Raw genomic sequence first — 19,921 nt, 5'->3', positions numbered from 1 at the left:
GCTCCAGGACAGACATAATAAGTCCCAGACTGGCCTGAGCTACAAAGAAAGACCCTGTTTCAAAAACAAAATGCAACTATTACAACAAACTGCAGATGGCTAAGGAATACTGAGAGCAGAAAAAAATGTCCTTTCCTGGGGAAGAGCATACGACATGGTCGTCTAGTTCCAAACTCTTAGCCCTGAGAGCAGACACATACACGTGACCTTTACAGACTGAGAAGGCTGTATTTATGTATGTAAGAATATACATACATACATATGTTTAACAGCAATTAAAGCAGAATTGCTGTGGGACGGTCTATATGTCAAATTGCTCTGATTGGTCAATAAATAAAACACTGGTTGGCCAGTGGCCAGGCAGGAAGTAGGTGGGACAAGGAGAGAGGAGAATTCTGGGAGGCAGAAGGCTGAGGCGGAGAGACACAGCCAGCCGCTGCCATGACCAGCAGCATGTGAAGACGCCGGTAAGCCACCAGCCACGTGGCAAGGTATAGATGTATGGAAATGGATTAATTTAAGCTATAAGAACAGTTAGCAAGAAGCCTGCCACGGCCATACAGTTTGTATGCAATATAAGTCTCTGTGTTTACTTGGTTGGGTCTGAGTGGCTGTGGGACTGGCGGGTGACAGAGATTTGTCCTGACTATGGGCAAGGCAGGAAAACTCTAGCTGCAAATGGCGCCCAACGAGAGGGCAAGAGTTTCCACCTAAAACCTGAGAAAAGATTCTAAAACGGAGCTAAAAACAGCTTCCTAATTGTCTCTCTCAAATGAGCAGCAGCTGCCAGTTTGAGTTACTGGCGGGTTCCTGGCGTGTGCGCTTGACCTGCAGTATGGTGGGAATGAGGACTCTGCAAGTGGCACATTAAGCTGCATGGTGGATTTAGCCTTTGCTAGTACAAAACAAAAAAAGGTTTCTGGGCTACACGCTGCTTGGATAAAAGCACAGACCCACGATGGCTCCCAGAGCTGGCAGAAAACGTACCACCGCCATGTTGGGAAGCTGAAGTGGGCGGAGCCAGCAGCCACAGCACCGTTTCAGGCTTAAAAGGCTGCAGTTTAAAGCAATAGGCTCAAGGTAATATTTAAAAAAAAGCCACATAAAGATGGCTACCACACAGAGAATGTGGATTATGTTCTCTTTGATATTTGTAACTGAAGAAAAACATTTGATTGCAAAAGCTGTTGAGTTATGCCAAAATGTATATTTTAAAGGTACCTTGACTTCAAAATTTGGATATAAGGATATGTTGCTTTGGAAAAGAGGCTCTGCTTTTGTTTCTACAGAAAGCCAGAGGCTATGGATTTGTTCCAGATTAAGATACATCAGGTTTGACCAGCCAAGACCACCTGAAAGGTCTCCGATGACACCATGGCCCAGATGATCCAACATCCAGAATCGTTTCAAGGCAACTGGCTCAGACGATACAGTCTCACGGACTACTCCATGATCCTAAAATTTTCTTTGTGTCCCCATAAGATACAGCGCCCCCCTCCAGCAGGAAGTAGTAAGAGAAGCTACGCCCAAATTCCCAAATATACCAAGCTGACTTTGGAGATGTGTAAAAGTTAAAACCTTCCTTTTAAAAAAAAGAAAGGGGAAGTGCTGTGGGACGGTCTATATGTCAAATTGCTCTGATTGGTCAATAAATAAAACACTGGTTGGCCAGTGGCCAGGCAGGAAGTAGGTGGGACAAGGAGAGAGGAGAATTCTGGGAGGCAGAAGGCTGAGGCGGAGAGACACAGCCAGCCGCTGCCATGACCAGCAGCATGTGAAGACGCCGGTAAGCCACCAGCCACGTGGCAAGGTATAGATGTATGGAAATGGATTAATTTAAGCTATAAGAACAGTTAGCAAGAAGCCTGCCACGGCCATACAGTTTGTATGCAATATAAGTCTCTGTGTTTACTTGGTTGGGTCTGAGTGGCTGTGGGACTGGCGGGTGACAGAGATTTGTCCTGACTATGGGCAAGGCAGGAAAACTCTAGCTACACAGAATAGGCCATAAACTTGAAAGGGAGCAAGGGGATACACGGGAGGGTTTGGAGGCAGGAAAAGGGAGAGGAAAATGTTGTAATTATATTTAAATCTCAGAAAAGTAGGAAAGGGTTTAAAAAACACAAATAATATGAACCAGCTGGAGAATAAATAAATATGCAAAAAGCATTTTTAATCCAAAAATGAAATAAAAGAGACACCATGCTCTCTTTTGGGTTTTCAAGTCTTTACGAGGAGTCTTGGTCAATGGAAACTTCATCTCTAGTGCCAGGCAGCTGAGCATCATAGGTGAGAATCACTGCCTGACTCTGTCTTCCATAAAGGAACCTCAGGGAATGTGCACTGAACTATTTAGAGCCTCCACCTCCTCATGGGAAAAGTAAGGTTCTAGTCAGCCCATCTCCTAGATGACCTGAGCAGTCAGAGTCCAGTGTCGCTTAGGAAACCTAGCACGTCATAAATAGCTGCAGCCAACAGACTCTGGCCCTCAAGGCCATGGAGACCTGGCTATGTGGTCCTCACAGTGGTGGAGACCTGGCTGTGCTGGTCCTCACAGTGGAGGACTGCTGATCATCATTTGTATGATGGCCAAGAGGCTATGTAGAGGTCAGTAGACCTTAGGAGAGTGGAAGGCCAGGGAGCTGAGATAAGATGACTTCTGTGTGCGCCTGAAACCTGGAGCAGAGAGTTAAGACAGGCCAGGATAGCCAAAGGTTTCCTCCAAGTTATACCATTAGGCAGCTGCTCAGAACAGTCTTTCCTAAGCTAGATCACAGCATGATTATCCAGTGCCAGTGGGCATCACTGACAGCCACTGTGGACATGGGGAGCAGACAACCTTATTATCATCACCAGGGTACAGAGGAGAAAATAGGCATGGAAGTTCACTCTCTTCCAGCTAGGGCCGGCCAATGGGGCTTTGGGTGTAAACCCTGGAAAACGAAATCCTCATATCCTTCACAGGAGAGGTCTGAGCACAGACCATGAGTGAGTGGTGAATGGGCATTTAGGAGGCTTTGGAATACAGGTGCCTGAAGAGTAAGAATTGGGCCTTTTTGATTTTAATTTTTTAATTTGTTAAACGGAATTACATAGGGCCATTTTCATGTAAGTATGTGATGGTCTTTGAGTCTCCAATTCCTGATTACCCGCCCTCCTCCTGCCTTTCTAGGGTCTCATTAGTGCTCTTGGTTCCCTAGGTAATTCCACATCTACCTTCAGGTCAACTCTACACACATGATCTTATAAAACCTAGGATGCACAAATGAGAGAAAGCATGTGATCTCCGTCTCTGTCACTCACTCACTGTGCATGTTTGTGTGCGTGCGTGCATATATGTGTGTGTGTGTGTGTGTGTGTGTGTGTGTGTGTGTGTGTGTGTGCGCGCGCGCGCATGCGCACAGAAGCCAGATGTCAATGTCTGGTGACTTTCTCAATCACTCTCCTCCTTGTCTGTTTTCTGAAACAGAGTCTCTCACTGAACCTAGAACTCACCAAGATGGATGGACTGACTGCCCAGCAAGCCCCAGGATCCTCTTGTCTTTGCCTCCCCAGGGCTGACTTCTGCACAAGCTTTTGTTCATGAGTGGGGGATCAAACTCAGGTCCTCATACTTATGCAGCAAGCACTTAACCAACTCAGCCATCACCACAGTCCCAATATTTGTCTTTTGAGTCTGACTTAATTTGCTCCATATAAGCATCTCTAGACATATCCATTTTTCAGCTAATGAAATTATGTCATTCTTCTTTGTGGCTGAAAAAGCTCATTGTTTGTATACACCATGTCTTCTTTATCCACTCCTCTGTTGTTGGACACCTAGGTTATTTCCATAACTTAGCTCCTGTGAATAGTGGAATCTTTGTCGTCAGCGTTGACTGTGCCTGACTCATAATAAACTCATCAGCAGATCAGCAGACCATGTGAAATCAGATGGCCACCTAAGCAGAAGGCCAGGAAATGCTGAGGTCGTGGTGATATTCTTTGCAGTCCTTCTGTTGCTAGTGACTTAATCACCTATCATCTGGGAACGAGCACTGAATGCTAGAGTCCCGTTTAGGCAAGTGCTATGGAATACCTTTCTGTATGCTGTGAATATATGTTGTTCCCATTGGTTAGTAAATAAAACTGTTTTGATCTATAGCAAGAAAGCTTACAGCTAGGTGGGAAATCCAAGTAAGAATGCAAAGAGAAGAAGGGTGGAGTTGGGAGAGACATCAGCCTACTGACCAAGGAGCAACAAGATGCCAGCAGACCAGTAACGCCACAGCCACATGGCAACATATAGATTAATAGAAATTGGTTGTGTTAAGTTATAAGAGCTAGGTAACAAGAAGCCTGACCCATAAGCCATACAGTCTGTAAATAAGCCTCTGTGTGTTTACATTGGACCAAGCAGCTGTGGGATGTAGGTGGGAGAGATTCATCACTACCGCAGGGCCAGGCAGTATTGGAGAAACTTCTGACTACATTTGACATACCAACTTGGGGCTCTCAAATTCCATAAGGCCTAAAAGAGCTTAAAAAGGGCTTCTAAACACACAATAACGGAGCCCAAAACAGCTTTCTATTTATGTCTCCCATGCGGGCCACGGGTACAGAGATGCCACAGCATTCAGGCTTGAGCACAACATGGTAGATTCCCACCTCAGTATGCAGTGGTGTCTCTAAGCTGCACAGCATGCTGCATGGTGGATTTATCTTTTACTCACACAGACAAAAATGGTTTGTGGGCCAGCTGCATGCTACCTGGTGGCAGCATGGATCCCAGAGTTGGTGGGGTAAGTGTGACTCTCCCTGGTACCTCTGCCATGTTGGGAAGCTGAAAGGGGTGGAGTCAGCAGCCAAGGCTGCCACATTGGTCCTAGCCATGCAGTTTGACAGTTTAAAATCTCTCCTGGTCAGAGAAGGATACAGATTCACAATGAGACAGATTCAGATGGAATAAAGTTCTAAACGGTTTATATTGTATATGTAGAGAGAGAGAAGAGAAAGGATATAGATAGTCATAAAAATAAAATAAAGTCTTAAAAATAATATATGAAGAAAATAATAAGCCACATAAAGATGGAAATTACACAGAGAGTCTGGATTATGCTGTCTTTGGGATTTTTAACTGGAGAGAGACATTTGATTGTAAAGGCTACTAACTTAATATATATATATATATATATATATATATATATATATATATATATATATATATATATATATATATATATATTAAAGGTACCTTGACTTCAAATTTGAGTCTAAGGATATGTTGTTTTGAAAGGGAGGCTCTGCTCTTGTTTCCACGGGAAATAAGAGACTGTGGATTTGTTCCAGGTTAAGATGAATCAGATTTGATCAAGCGAGACCTCCTGAACCTTGACAGATGGTATCTATCAGCAAAGGTTATAGACGATCTTCCAAGGACTTGACAATTATCTCAAAATTTCTCAGGATTCCTATAAGATTTCCAGTGCCCCCAATCAGCAGGAAGTAGTATGAGAAACTATGCCCAAATTCCCAAAATATTGTTCATAAATGTTTATTTTTATTTAAAGGGGGTTGATTATAAATGCAATCTCTTTCTAAAGAAGAAAAGGGGATATTATAGATATCATAGGATAAAAGAGTAGAATATTGAATCTACTTTGAAAGAGCAACAACTTGTTTAAAATGTTTTACATTGCTATGGATTTTAGTTTATTGATATAAATTTAAAATTAATTTTGTTATACAGTATATATATTTCTACTCTTGTTTAAGGTATTATGTTTATGCAATTCATTTAAAATTGTAATGTATAATTAATAAATATAGATTAATAATTTGTAATCTATGATAATCACACTTATAGTCATGTTAGTTAAGTTTTCTAGGTATACATAGATATATTTCAATTAGGTAGATTATCTTCAACACTTTAAAGACCTACAGAATATGGCATTTAAAATGTTTTAAAAACTTAGACTTTTCTGGACAATGAGACACATCTGATCCTGGCAGCACTGATTTATTTCAAAGAGGAAGATGGGCATCGAAGACAGTCCATATGGAGTTTATCTTCTTGTCAAAACTGGCCATTTGGGCAAGAAACTGCTCTTGCCTGGACTGTTTGACAGTATGTTATATAGACTGAACCTGGAGTACTCATGAAAAAGTGACCACTAAATTTTGCCAAATCTAGGTGAGATGATCCTTCAGATTCCTGTTTCACAGAAGTTACTGCCAGACATTCTGCATGACACAGAGGAAAGAGACTGATGAACTTTGCCAAAATAGGCAAACACTTCTTCAAATTTCCTGCTTCACTAAAAAGTCTGCCAGAGACTCTAGGCCTGTAGGCTGAAGATAGATGCCCCAACGTTGCAGAGGAACTGTCTGGGCAGCCAGATGTCTCTGTCATTTCTAGAACTTTGGAAGTCGCTTATAATGCACTTCCTGTTTACTCAGGTAATAGTATATCCTTCTGGGGTCTTTGATGGAGCTAAAGACTAGATAGCTATAATTATAAGTTTCCTTATTTGTGATAAAAGATAAATTACATATAAAACTTTAGACTTACAAAAATAGGATAGATGATAGAATGTTTTCTTTAATTTTGATAAATACTAGATATATATGGATATAATTCTTGCTTGATAACTGTTTTGTTATATATAATTTTACTATGTTAAAGTTAAAACTTTCCTTTTTGATTAGACAGAAAAGAGGAAGTGCTCTGGGATATCTTTCTCTACACTATGAATATATGCTGTTCCCATTGGTTAGTAAATAAAGCTGTTTTGGCCTATGGCAAAAAAAAAATCTTACAGCTAGGTGGGAAATCCAAGTAGAGATTCAGGGAGAAGGAGGAGGAGGAGGAGGAGGAGGAGGAGGAGGAAGAGGAGGAGTGGGAGAGATGCCAGCCCGCTGCCCAAGGAACAACAAGATTCCAGCAGACCAGTAACACCACAGACATGTGGCAACATATAGATTAATAGAAATTGGTTGAGTTAAGTTATAAGAGCTAGTTAACAAAAAGCCTGACCCACAGGCCATACAGTCTGTAAATAATATAAGCCTCTGTGTGTTTACATTGGACCAAGCAGCTGCTGGACACAGGTGGGAGAGATTCATCCCGACCACGGGGTTGGACAGGACTGGAGAAACTTCTGGCTACAAGCAAGAGTTGAGTAAATTCTATACAGCACTTAAATGTAAAAATTACCATGAAAAACCATTGCTAAAAAACTAGAGGTGGTGGTGCACAGCTATAATCTTTGCACTCAGGAGGCAAGTTCCAGGCCAGCCAGTGTGACTTAAGAGGACCCCATCTGAAAGAAAGAAAGAAAGAAAGAAAGAAAGAAAGAAAGAAAGAAAGAAAGAAAGAAAGAAAGAAAGAAAGAAAGAAAGAAAGAAAGAAAGAAAGAAAGAAGGAAAGAAAGAGAAAGAAAAGAAAGAGGGAGGGAGGGAGGAAGGAAGGAAGGAAGGAAGGAAGGAAGGAAGGAAGGAAGGAAGGAAGGAAGGAAGGAAGGAAGGAAGGAAGGAAGGAAAAGTAAAGCTTTATAAGCACAAAGTGTCAATCAAAACCCAAGATGAACGGTCCCAAATGTGACTTTCTCAGTCTTCAGGTGTTTTCCTTCTTAGGCGTTTCAGTTCTCTGCTGTTTTTACCATAACTGTTTCACTTAAATTTTATACACAATCAAAATACGCTATGTGTATACATGAAATCCTCAGTGAACTAATGAAAATATTATAGTAATAAAAGTATCCTACACTCTAGCTTCTTTGGTGCAACTGAAAGAAAATTGTAGTGTGTAAATGTTTCTTGTCTATGACATCAAATGATCTCCTGAAATAATACGTTAATTATAAACTAAGTTGTGGTGGGTGCAAAATTAACGCCTCAAAAAGCCACTATGTATAGTTTCCTCAATATCATATCACTGCTCTTCAGAGCTTGTAACGTATACACACACACACACACACACACACACACACACACACACACACACAGAGTGTAATTTATACCCTTCATTTTGAAATAACTGTCAAGTGTTCCTTATTTGTCTTACATTCTCTCCCCATGCCTTAACATGGTGTCGTTTGTAGTCAAGATGGTGAGAAGAACGGGAATCCAATTTTGTTCTGTAACATACATATTTATCCTGTTCACACAGTCCAAGGTTTTCTTTAATAGTTTGCAAATTAAAGGATGTCCCCAAGTAGCATTTTTATTAGGTCTTTGAGAATCTAATATGATTTGGATCTTATTCCCTCCCTCCTACTCCTTCCAGATCCACTCTCCCGTCCTTTCCCTACCCACCCCACTTCATGACCTCTTTTTCCTTTTCTGTTTTTAACTATCAAGTCCTATGGGTGCCGTCTGTGCACTCTTGGGTGTGGGGCCATCCGCTGCAGTAGAGGTGACCTACTCTGGGCCGCACCCTTAAAAAAAGCTGACTTTCCCTCTCTTCAAGTTGCCAATACCTTCTCACCTAAGGGTGGGTCTCTGTCCCCACTAGCATACATTTATCCCAAAGGTAAACTGTACCTTGTAAAATGACCAAATGGCAAAGCAGAACAGTTCCAACCCCACAGCTGCCTACTGCTTGCTCAAGGTCACATTGTTCTTTCTCTTAAATTCAATCCCCCAGCTATTTGGGGTACAAAAAAAAATTTCTAAAGCATTACATGAGAGTGAACAGAGTGAGTTCTGTTTGTGGCAGACTGCACCCAACTGACTCCTTCTTTGTCTATGCTTTTTCTGTGAGTGTGTGTGTGTGTGTGTGTGTGTGTGTGTGTGTGTGTGTAACAATAACAATTGAAGAAGAGGTCATGAGTTTGAGAGAGGGTGTAACAGGGACAAAGGAGGAGTTGGGCAGAGAGATGGAAATTATGACAATATAGTGTGAACCTAGGAATTCTCAAGTGGTATTCTTTTTAAGAACAAAAAAAAATTATCTAGTTTCAAGTGTTTATACTACTGACACTTGGGAGCACTGTGTCAGCCAATAAGCAGACACATACATCAGCCTGAGTGAAACCAAGTATTTAGCCAAGAGGTACATGGCACTGGTTTGGGAGTTCTTGGGGCCAGCCATGTTGCTTGAATGAAATGCATGAAAACCTTATGGATATGGGGGTGTGGGTGAGATGTGTGCTTTTCGGGTCTCTTGGGAACTGCTTCTAAGGAGAAGAATTTGGAAGCCTGTAAATGGCCCCTCATCATGAAAACACATGAGTAGTAGTGAGAGCCGTGAGAAGTGTTAGCACCTGGCTGACCCAGGTAAGTTTTCCTTCTCCCGGTTCACCCCTGCCTGTGTGTCCTCGTATAACAGTGTGAACTGGCAACTGCTATCTGTATTACCACGGTATAAAATAGTTCTACATAGTTCCACGCCATCTTCAGGACCATGATTGCTGGAGAAAATCCCCACAGTTAACATGCAGCTGCAGGGCTGGGCCTGGAGTTCAGTGGTAGAGCACTTTGGCTAGCACGTGTGGAATCCTGAGTTCCATCCCTAGCACTAGAGGAGGGGAAATTAGGAAAATGGTGAAAGCCTGGTTTCTGGAGCCAGAATGCTTGGGTTTGAATCCCCGCTGTGCCCCACACCTGCTGTGTTACCTGGACAAGCCACTTAAGCTCTCTGTGTCTTCTTCTCTTCATCTCTAAAACAGAGCAGTACTAGGGCTTGCCTGTCACAGGGCAGTGGAAGGAATTAATGGTTTAATATATTAAAGCTCTTAGAATGGAGCCCAACATATAACAACTGCTGACTGAATTATATGGATCATTATTAAATAAACAGTGATGTTTTTCCCAGGCTGAGCTTTCATTGGCTGTTTCTAGCTTCTGGGACGACGGTGGTCTATATTTTGATTCTCAGATTGCCACAGTGAGCTGGGGAGGTAGTTCAGGTGGTAAATGGTTGCTGTGCAAGTGTGAGGACCTGAGTTCAATCCCCAGACCCCACGTTCAAGAGCTGGGAGTTACAGCCAAGCGTGGTGACTCACGTCTCTAATCTCAGCACTTGGGAGGTCTGCTGTGGGATGTTCTGTATGTCCTGTGGGAGCCCTTCTTGGGTTCTTTGTGGCGTTACCCAGCAGGTCCATATAGAGGATGATTAGGACCATGGGCCTGAGTGCAGGTGTTTGAGATGGTCTGCACTTGGCTGTGCTGGGGGATGGTCTGTATGTCAAGTTGCTCTGATTGGTTAATAAATAAAACCTGATCGGCCGTGGCTAGGCAGGAAAGATAGGCGGGACTAACAGAGAGGAGAAATAAAAGGACAGAAAGGCAGAAGGAGACGCTGCAGCCGCCGCCATGACCAGCAGCATGTGAAGTCACCTGGAAGCCACCAGCCACGTGGCAAGGTATAGATTTATGGAAATGGATTAATTTAAGCTATAAGAACAGTTAGCAAGAAGCCTGCCATGGCCATACAGTTTATAAGTGATATAAGCGTCTGAGTGATTATTTTATACGTGGATTGTGGGACTGCGGGGCTTGGGGAGCCTGGAGAGAAGCCCTCCAGCGACAGAGGTCTGTGCCCAGTTGGGGTGGGCTAAATAGCAAGTTCTAGGTCAGCTTTTGATTCAGGGTGAGATCCTGCCTTAACAAACAAAAAAACAGGATGTAGTTGTGCACACTCATAACTTTAGCACTAAGGAGGGAAAGCTAGGTAGATCCCTGAGGCTTGCCAGGTAATTGGCCTAGCCTAGTTCAGGCCAGTGAGAAACCCTGACCCAAAAAAAAAAGTCAGACAGATAGATGGCTCCTCTAGTCTTTAAACACACACACACACACACACACACACACACACACACACACACACACACAAGATTGTCACAGAAATTCTAACCACAGTAGTGCAGCATCCAGGGATGTGGCTCTGTCCCTGAAGTCCCTCTGACCCCTTTGGTTACCCATGTCATCTTCACTCAGTAGCAATATAAAGCAGATCCTGCAGGCAGCAGCTTCAGGGACACAAATACACTTTCGTTGTGGAACTCTGTGTCTACGGGAGGCATAGAAGCACATAAACTAAAGACCTACTATGTGTCAGCAAGAGGTTGTGCTCTGAATACATTTCATTTGATTCACAATCTACTTTGTAAAAAGTTTCAAAGACTCTGAATCGGAAGATTACACACACACACACACACACACACACACACACACACACACACACAAATGCATATCAAAGATTTGCCTCAATTCATCACAGAAGGGCCAATCTCTAGCTGGCCTGAAAAGTCCCTGTGGCTGTCCCCACAGCTGGGAACAAGGCCCATTACTCAGCAGTGTTTCTAATCACCAGCATTTCTCTGTAGAGTGACCTGCCCTGTGCATGAGCATTTTTGAATTGAGGCCCCTGAAATGCGTTGTCCCATTTCCTAAGGACAACTATTGGAAGTTGTTAATCCAGTTGGAAGTCTGTGGGAAATGGATGGAGAAAGAACTTTCCCCTCCCTTTAGTTTAAGACTTAAGCCATCGCCACGATTGCCACCCTCACGTTGACGCTGCCTGTTTCCCATAATGTAGGTCAAGTGATTCTAAGATGAGAGATAGAATAAGACTAAACACTACTGAGACTTCCTTGAGGCCCAGACTGGACTTAGCTCTTGGTCTAGCAGGAGCAGATTCTAGACACCCACTTCCCTTGTTTGTAACACTGGGGAAAGATGCTAACTGCTGGGTTGACTAAATGGCTCCATGGATAAAGGCTTGTACACCAAGCCTGACAACCCGAGTTCCATCCCTGGGACCCACAAGTTGGAAGAAGAGAGCCAATTCCTACAAGTTGTCCTCTGATCTCCACATAGCACCGTGGCACAACTACCTCTGCCCCCCCTCCACACACACACACAAACACATCACCAGCTTAGTGAGTATCCCTTGGAAACAGCTACTGCTTCATGTCTACTTCATAATGAAAATAAAGGATCCTTTTCCTGTGGTGTAAGCTTTCAGAATAACTCTCCCAGTCTTTTTTCTTCCTACATTAACATGAGCCACTGAGATGCTAAGGGAAGGTGCCCCAGGCCACGGCGCACACAGTGGGCATGGGCTAGAGTCAACACTCAAGCCTGACTGTCTCCTTCTGAAGAACATTCTCATTAAGTACCCGGGCAGGGCAGGAGGGACACCTGCACAAAGTGACACCAACCATGCCAGCTGCCTTCACCAAGGGCTGACTCTGGATTGTGTGTCCTGACGCTGATCATGTCTGCCGTGTAAGATTGAACCAACTCCCATGCCTGCTGTTCAGAAAGGGAAATGCACTGGTTTGTGCCCATTTCTGGGTAAGGAAGCAACTTGTAGCCCTGCCACAAAACAAGCAGCCAAAGTGGCCCGGCAGACAAGGTCTTCCATAGCCCAGGCTAGCCTCAAATTTGCTAGGTATCTGAGGATGACCTTGAACTTCTGATCTTCCTGCCTCCGTCTGCTGGGATTGCAGGCAGACGCCAGTAGGCTTGTTTTATGAAGTGTTGGGGATGGAACCCAGCTAGGTAAACACTCTACCAACTGAACCACTTCCCTTGCCTGGCTGGATTTGAACAAAAAGAAAGAAAGAAAGAAAGAAAGAAAGAAAGAAAGAAAGAAAGAAAGAAAGAAAGAAAGAAAGAAAGAAGGAAGGAAGGAAGGAAGGAAGGAAGGAAGGAAGGAAGGAAGGAAGGAAGGAAGGAAGGAAGGAAGGAAAGAAAGAAAGAAAGAAAGAAAGAAAGAAAGAAAGAAAGAAAGAAAGAAAGAAAGAAAGAAAGAAAGAAAGAAAGAAAGAAAAAATGGTGTTGTAGTTTGTATCTGGAATGTTCCACAATGGCTATATTAAAGACTCTACCCCCTACAGCACTCCCATCCAGAGGTGGATGAACCTAGAGGGAGATCTTCAGTCATGGGGCTCATGCCCTAGAAGCGGTTTATAAAACACTGACCCCTTCCTTTTTCCCTTTCGTTCATGCCACGAGGCTAACCATTCGCTCTACCATGTGCTTCCTTCTTAATGGGATACCCCACACCCAAAGCAATGGGGCCATTCTGCTATGACTGGAAACTTCCAAAACTGTGAGTCCTTTCCTCTCTATAGGTGATTATCTCCAGTATTTCATTATAGAAACTGAGAGTTGGCAAAGACAAATAGATACCAAGAATACAGTCCAGTCCTGGCACCTCTCATGAGCTTTGAAAGCTTCCTGCCCTCCCCGATTAAAATGAATTCACCGCTGGTTACCTCCCAGTTACGTCACTCTCTGGAATTCCTGGTTTTTCTTGTGCAGTGCCACACACCCATCAATCACCAGGCTCCTCTCTAAGTCCCTACAGCCATTCAGTACCCCCTCACATTCCAATCCAAAGATTTTCATGTTGGCCTCAGTAGTCTCACTTCTGTACATTAAAGGTGTGGGGGTAGGGGGGGACACCAGCTCAGCTCCACTCCACTGGCCTCCAGATTGCCACTCACCAGAGACGCACATTCTCAGATGCAACAGAAACTGGCATCAGAACCCAGCCGTATTTCCATGTTCCATATAGCACAGGTGTACACAGGGTATCACAACAACCGGCTAATCAACACTGCACATGGCTCCTGTTGCTGATGTCCCCAGAACTGATGGAGGTGGGGGTGCTGCATGTGACCAACTTGGACATGCAGAATTCCAGACATGCCAGCTGAGAAGAGAGGCCTTTAGATAGGGACAAATTGACAAAAAAAAAAATAAAAAATAAAAATTAAAAAAAAAATAAAACTACAGAACTCCCTGTCCTCAGTAGGTGGAAACCAGTGAAGACTTTCAGCCCTGTGGCCCCTGGGGTTTCGTCAGAGTAATCCAGGAAGTATTTGTTGTTTGTCGGTAGGTGTACAGCTTTGGGCCTTTAGGTCTCTTAAGCCTCTCTAAGCATGGAAAACATCATTGTCCTCTGCCATTGCCCTGCTTCAGAAACTGGGCATTATCCCACATCAAGATACGGCAAAGGGCTCCCATCTGCCTCCTCACCCACAGCTAGGAAGCAGAAAGTGATGGATGCAGCTGCTTGGCTTGCCTGCTCCAGCCCATAGACTGGGGTGTGTCGTTTCACCTCTGTTAATCTAATCTACACCATCCCTCACGGACATGTCAGACATTGGCTTCCGAGGTGATTCTATGTGCTGACGACAAGATGGCAATCAAGATGAACCATCACGATGAGACAGGGTCTCTTACTGGCCTGGAGCTGGCAAAGTAGGATAGGGGTCACACAGCCTGTGAGCCCCAGGGATCTGGCTGTCTCTCCCGCCTTGGTGCTAGGATTATAAACGTGTACCATCCTGCCTGGCAGGTTCAATGCTTACTAGGCAAACACTCTACCAACTATGGTATCTTCTCAGATCTAGACCTTTTCTTCTTGTTGGCCATGTTCATTTTTTCACATGTTCCTACTAACCATTTCACAAGGAAAATTTGGAATAGAGCTGTTTTAGTGTAAGGAGCAAATCATTATGGCCCAAATCATTATGGCCCATTTTCTGTATGAGGTGTTCTTAGAGCTCATCCATGAATCACAGACAAGCAAGAGGCACAGGGCCCCTGTCTTCCCTAAGCATCACATGGTACTTTTTAGCCTGGGACTCTTCATCTTAAGGTTGACAAGTTACGAACTGTCTTCTATGTGACTGAGTTCAAGTAAATGGAAAGAGGGGTGCTCTTGAACCCCAGGAGGATGAAGGATGTGCGGTATGTGTTAGACAAGCTGGAAAGATGGAGTCTTCCTGAATAACTCAGCCAATGAGAAAGTCAAAGGGCAGGGAATTACGACCAGAATATTTCTAAGAAGCACTGTTTGGTGCCAAATTGATGCTCCAGCCAATTTTGGCTTTCTCTTTTTCGGACTTTGCAAGGCTGCAAAATAAACCATTTTACTTTCACTACTGTGGGTCTCCAGAACACTTGTTATAGAGTAAGGATCATTATTTCTCACACTAGGTGTTCACAGGGAAGGGGCTCCAGGTCACTCACAGACCTTAAGGTCCCAAGATCTCCATGTCTGTCATAGACAACCGTATACACTCACGTACATTCCAGGCACTTCCTCCTGTGTATTTTAACTCATCTCTCTATTTATAACATCCAGGAAATGTAAATGCTTTGCAAATTATTGTTCTACTGTATTGTCTAAAGAATACCAGCAAGAGAAAAAGCCTGAATGAAACACATCTAATCTCTTTCCGATATTTTCAGTCTGAAGTCATGGTATCGATAATCAACTGCACTGACTCATCTTCACACCTGGTCACCGTGAAATTCTGCCATGTCCCTTCCTCGGGCACCCGTGAAGCAACACAAAGCTAGCTCGTGTGGGAATGGTGAGGTAGCCGGGAACTGAGGCTACTAAGTCGACCACACCCAAAGAGTCAGATGAGCGGTTTCACACCTGAGGTGTCAGGGCGAGGCAAGTCTTTGTTTCAGAACATAGACTTCAGGGCAGGCAAGATGGCCCAGCCAGTAAAGGTGCTTGCAGCCAAACCTGATGACCTGAGTTCTATCCCAGGGACCCACACAGTGGAAGGAGAGAACTGACTCTCCCAAGTTGTCCTCTGACTTCCACATGCATTCCAGGGCTAGCATGTGCATTACAACACACACACACACACACAAAAAAAAAAAAAAAATTAAAACTTCTAAAAATAGAGTTCATTACTTAGAACAATTTTAGGTTCATAGAAAGATGAAGAAGGCTGTAGAGAGGGGCCCGTATATGTCACATCCAATTTCCCATCACTAACATCTTGTTGAAACCCAGCACAAAGCAATTCCTCTCGGTCATGACAAAAATTTTAAAAACAAGACTATGCATAGATGCTCAGAACACAGATTTGATTGGAAAGGAGAAGGCTTTGGGGAAAGGGATCATCAAGAATCATGGGAAATTCAGGCCACCCTCTGTTAGAGAAAAGAGGCAGGTTGGGGCATGTTGTTCGTGAGGACAGCATCCCTCCCCTCCACATGTACTAATCTCTTCCTCCCTCGAGGTTAAAGGGATTTTTCCATGTACAATGCAGGTCAGTGGCCAGCCAGTCTGTCCCTGGACACTCCTGACACCCCTCAGGAATTCTTTCTTGCCATAAAGAATATGAGACAGGCCCATTTTCTATACTGGAGGGAGAATAACAGGATTTAAGGGTTTTTCTGTTGCTATTTTATTACACACAAATATCACACAGTCTGCAGGTAAGATGAAAATGTTGTAATTAACTAAATTCCTCACTTCATTCAGCCCCCTCCCACCGTGTGTGTGTGTGTGTGTGTGTGTGTGTGTGTGTGTGTGTGTGTGTGTGTGTGTGTTCCTGCGTGTGCATATGTTGGGGGAAGGGGCATGTACACATGGAGACCAGAGGCCAGCGTCAAGTGTCTTCCTCAATTGCTCTAACCACTCTCCACCTTAATTTTGGAGATAGGCTCTCTCACTGACCCTGGGAGCCCACCAGCTTGGCTAGACTGGCTGTCCAGCACCCCCTGGGGCCCTCCTGTCTCTGCCTCCCCAGCACTGGGATTATAGGTGTGCATCACAACATCTGGCTTCTTCACACATGTTCTAGGGTTCCAAAAGTGGAACCTCATGCTCACACAGCAGGCGCTTTACCAGCAGCACCGTTGCTCCAGCCTAAGGTTTCCTACTTTTTTACTTCATGTCTTTTCTCTGCTCCAGGATCCCAGGACATGTTAAGCTGAGTCATAGTGAATCCTTACGTGCCTCTTGTCTGTGACAATTTCTCAGACTTTTCTTTGTTTTTCCTATTCTGGATGCTTTGAAGAATGGCTACCCGGGTGGTCTGTGGAATGTGCATTTGTCAGAACCGTTTGATGTTTTTATTCTTGTGATGAGACTACAGCTCTGGGTTTGGGAGGAAAAAGAGAGAAAAAAGCTCACAAAAGTAAGATATTCTTATCATCAAATTGTATTATAAAGCAGCTGGGCAGACGACTCAGTTGGCAATATGCTCGCATCAAAGATTTGGGTGTGAGGGCACACACTGATAATCCCAGCGTGGAGGGGAGGAGGGGCAGGCAAATCCCTAGGGCTCCCTGGCCAGTCTGTCTTGCCTAACTGGCAAACCCCAGGCTGTTGAGAGGCCCTGCCCCAAAAATCAAGGTAAATGATCCCTGAAGAATAACACTACAGGTCTTCTGGTGTCCACATGCATGCATGTTTAGGCATGTGCACCCATACACAGGTACACCTGCACACACAAATTGCAGCATTAACGTGATTAGGACTGCTGATTTAATCTTTTTACTATGCAGCATATTCATGTCTGTGCACATGCGTATACAAAGGAGTTAGCCTGTGTGTGCATGCGTGGGAGGCAGAGGTAAATGCTGGGCCTCCTCCTCTACACTTTCCACCTTACTTTCTGAGACAGGGTCTCTCACTGAACCGGGAGCTTGCTCTCTTGGTTAATGTGGCTGGCTAGTGATCTCCCATGATCTCCCTGTGTCTGCCCTGACTCCTAACTCTGGGCAGTAGCTGCCCAGCACCATGCCCAAATGCGTGCTGGGATTTGAACTCAGGTCTTCGAGTTTACTCAGCAAGCACTCTACCCACTGAGCTGTTGATTTGGTCTTCTCAGCCCCTGTCGATTTGATCTTGGTCCCTGAATGAAGCAGTATGTGCCGGGGCTCCACAACACCGTTGAGACAGGGACCTCCATGGAGACAGATGTCATATGCGGGTACAAGGCTGCAGCCTGCCACCTGTCTCCCATTAAAAGCCTAGTGTGTGTCCTCTCCTGACCCCTCACTCTCACAAGCCATATTATCAGTCTCGAAATCCAGGTGCATCAGAGTGCCAGGGTACCTTCTCCACAACGTCCCCAAAAATGAACTAGAGGAGGGAACAAGGCTGCTGGGGGTCCCACAAAAGAACAAAAGATAAACACCAGGGCTCTCAGATGTGTTATTCATTAAAAGCTTGATGTGAGCTTTCTCCACCACCACCACCCCACCCCACCTGTGTTTTCTTAGCAGTTTTGAGGGCCCGTTCTCATCGCAAGGCTGCTTGTTTCTAGGTGATGGGGTTATCAGAGGAATGTGACAGCCCCTAGATGAACCAGTTCTACAAGGCCAGGATGTGGACACAGAAGGAAAAAGGTGTCTGGAAGCTGTTTTGCCCTTGAACCTGCCCATGCCTTCCTTTGTAACTCAAGTTGCCCCATTCAAATTTGTGCAACCTGGCCCCTCTGATACAAGCCCAATGGGAGGGAGGACCTTGAGGTAGAATCCAGCCTTCCTGGACCCTGCTGGAGGCACACCGGGAACTCTGTATTCTGTTGAATGATTACCCAGCTCCCAGAGCCAGTCCCCACTTCAGACATGAGAACTCAGCCTTACTTCCAAGGCTCAGGGATGAGCAAAGCGTGTTTGATGGCCCATCCCCAGGAAGTTCTCAATGGATAAGATCAAGAGGTGGTGTCTGAGTAGTCATTGCTACACCTTAGCATCCCTTGACCTCTGCTGATACTTATTTACCAACGTCTGTTGAGTCTGTACGCCAGATATCATGCTAGATACCGGGATTGTACAAGTCAGGAAGGTGTGACCTCTACATGTAGTCACTGACTCCACCTGCAATAAAAAAATAATACCAATCCATCAAGTGGATTGAACAACAGAAATCTACTCTTGCATAGTTCCGGAGAACAGAAGTCCAAGTCATGGGTACCAATGTGGTTAAGTTTTGGTATGAGATCTCTTCTTAGCCCAGAGAGGACAACCTCCTCAAATGGAAGGAAGATACAGACAGACAGACAAAAAGTGAGAGAGAGTCCTCTGGCACACTTTGTGAGCGAAAGGTGGGGAGGCACTCTTGCCCACCCTGAAGTGCCACACACCACCACTGTACTGAATCTACATCTTCACATCCAGCCACGTGGTGGCCAAGTCCTGCTTCTGGTATTTTGTGTCGCAGCTAAAGAAGATAAAGACATCATCGGGGGAGAGAGTGTCCTGCAGACAGGTGTCTGAGAAGTCACCACTGCATGCACGTGAAGACCTTGCATAACATATACCAAGAGTACCGGGGGGACCTGACCGCTTCTGAAGCCGTCACACAGTGTTACCGAGACATGGGTGCCAGCACCATGCCCATGCACACTCCGTCCAGATCATGAAAGTGGAAGAGACTGAGGCCGGCAAGTGCTGCCAGCTGGCTGTCAAGAGGATCCACGACTCCAAGATCAAGTTCCCGTTGCCTCACCCTGTGGTGCGGCGCCAGCACACGCCTCCCTTCACCACCAAGAGGCCCAACATCTTCTAGACCCAGAGACCCACAGAATATCACCCCAGAGAGTCAAAAAAGAGGGGGCACAAATGCTATCATGGGGCCCCCATTATCTCATCTAAAGCTAGCCTCCTCCCAGAACTCTGTCTTCTTGGGTCATCCAGCTGGGTCCTGGGCTGCAGCAGGGAATCTCCAGGTGCTAGGATCGCAAAGGTGTTCCACCACGCCCGCTGTTGTGGTTTGAACATGAAATGTCTCCCAGTTGCTTATAAAGTTGGATGCTTGGTCCCCGACTAGCAGCACTGTGTAGTGACTTGATGGAGAAAATGGGTCAGTAAAGGTGGGCAGGCTCCGAGATTCTGTCGTCTGGCTCTACTTCCTGTCTAGAGGAGGGACACCTGCGACCTGCCGACTCCAGCTCCTGCTGTCCTGTCCTTCTTCACTCGCTGGTACAATTTTCTGCACTGTTGACCTCTGTTCATTTCCACTCAGGATGGTGAAAGGTGATGGGAAGCCGTTAATATCTTCTGTACCTACACAAGAGGTGGGTCAGCCTTCACCTGCCTGGATCCCAGCTTCTTTTGAGAATCTGCTCCTTCCCATGAAGTACAAGTCCCTCTTCTCTTGACCTCCTTATGCCCAGGCTTTGTGAATTCCCTCCACTGACTTCAGTGCCTGCCCCACAGC

At 44.9% G+C, this 19,921-nt stretch overlaps 1 protein-coding gene and 1 pseudogene across 2 annotated transcripts in view; one reads left to right on the top strand and one right to left on the bottom strand.

Annotated features, from left to right (window-relative positions):
• The window catches only part of Hsd17b2 (hydroxysteroid 17-beta dehydrogenase 2), a 76,177-nt gene that overhangs the window by 36,458 nt on the left and 19,798 nt on the right, over positions 1–19,921 (bottom strand). The window lies entirely within an intron of this gene.
• Positions 14,138–19,270, top strand: LOC102926028 (large ribosomal subunit protein eL20 pseudogene; annotated as a pseudogene).

The sequence above is a fragment of the Peromyscus maniculatus genome, chromosome 5 (assembly GCF_049852395.1).
Source record: "Peromyscus maniculatus bairdii isolate BWxNUB_F1_BW_parent chromosome 5, HU_Pman_BW_mat_3.1, whole genome shotgun sequence".
Lineage (NCBI taxonomy): Eukaryota > Metazoa > Chordata > Mammalia > Rodentia > Cricetidae > Peromyscus > Peromyscus maniculatus.
This window is presented reverse-complemented; position numbering and strand designations above follow the sequence as displayed.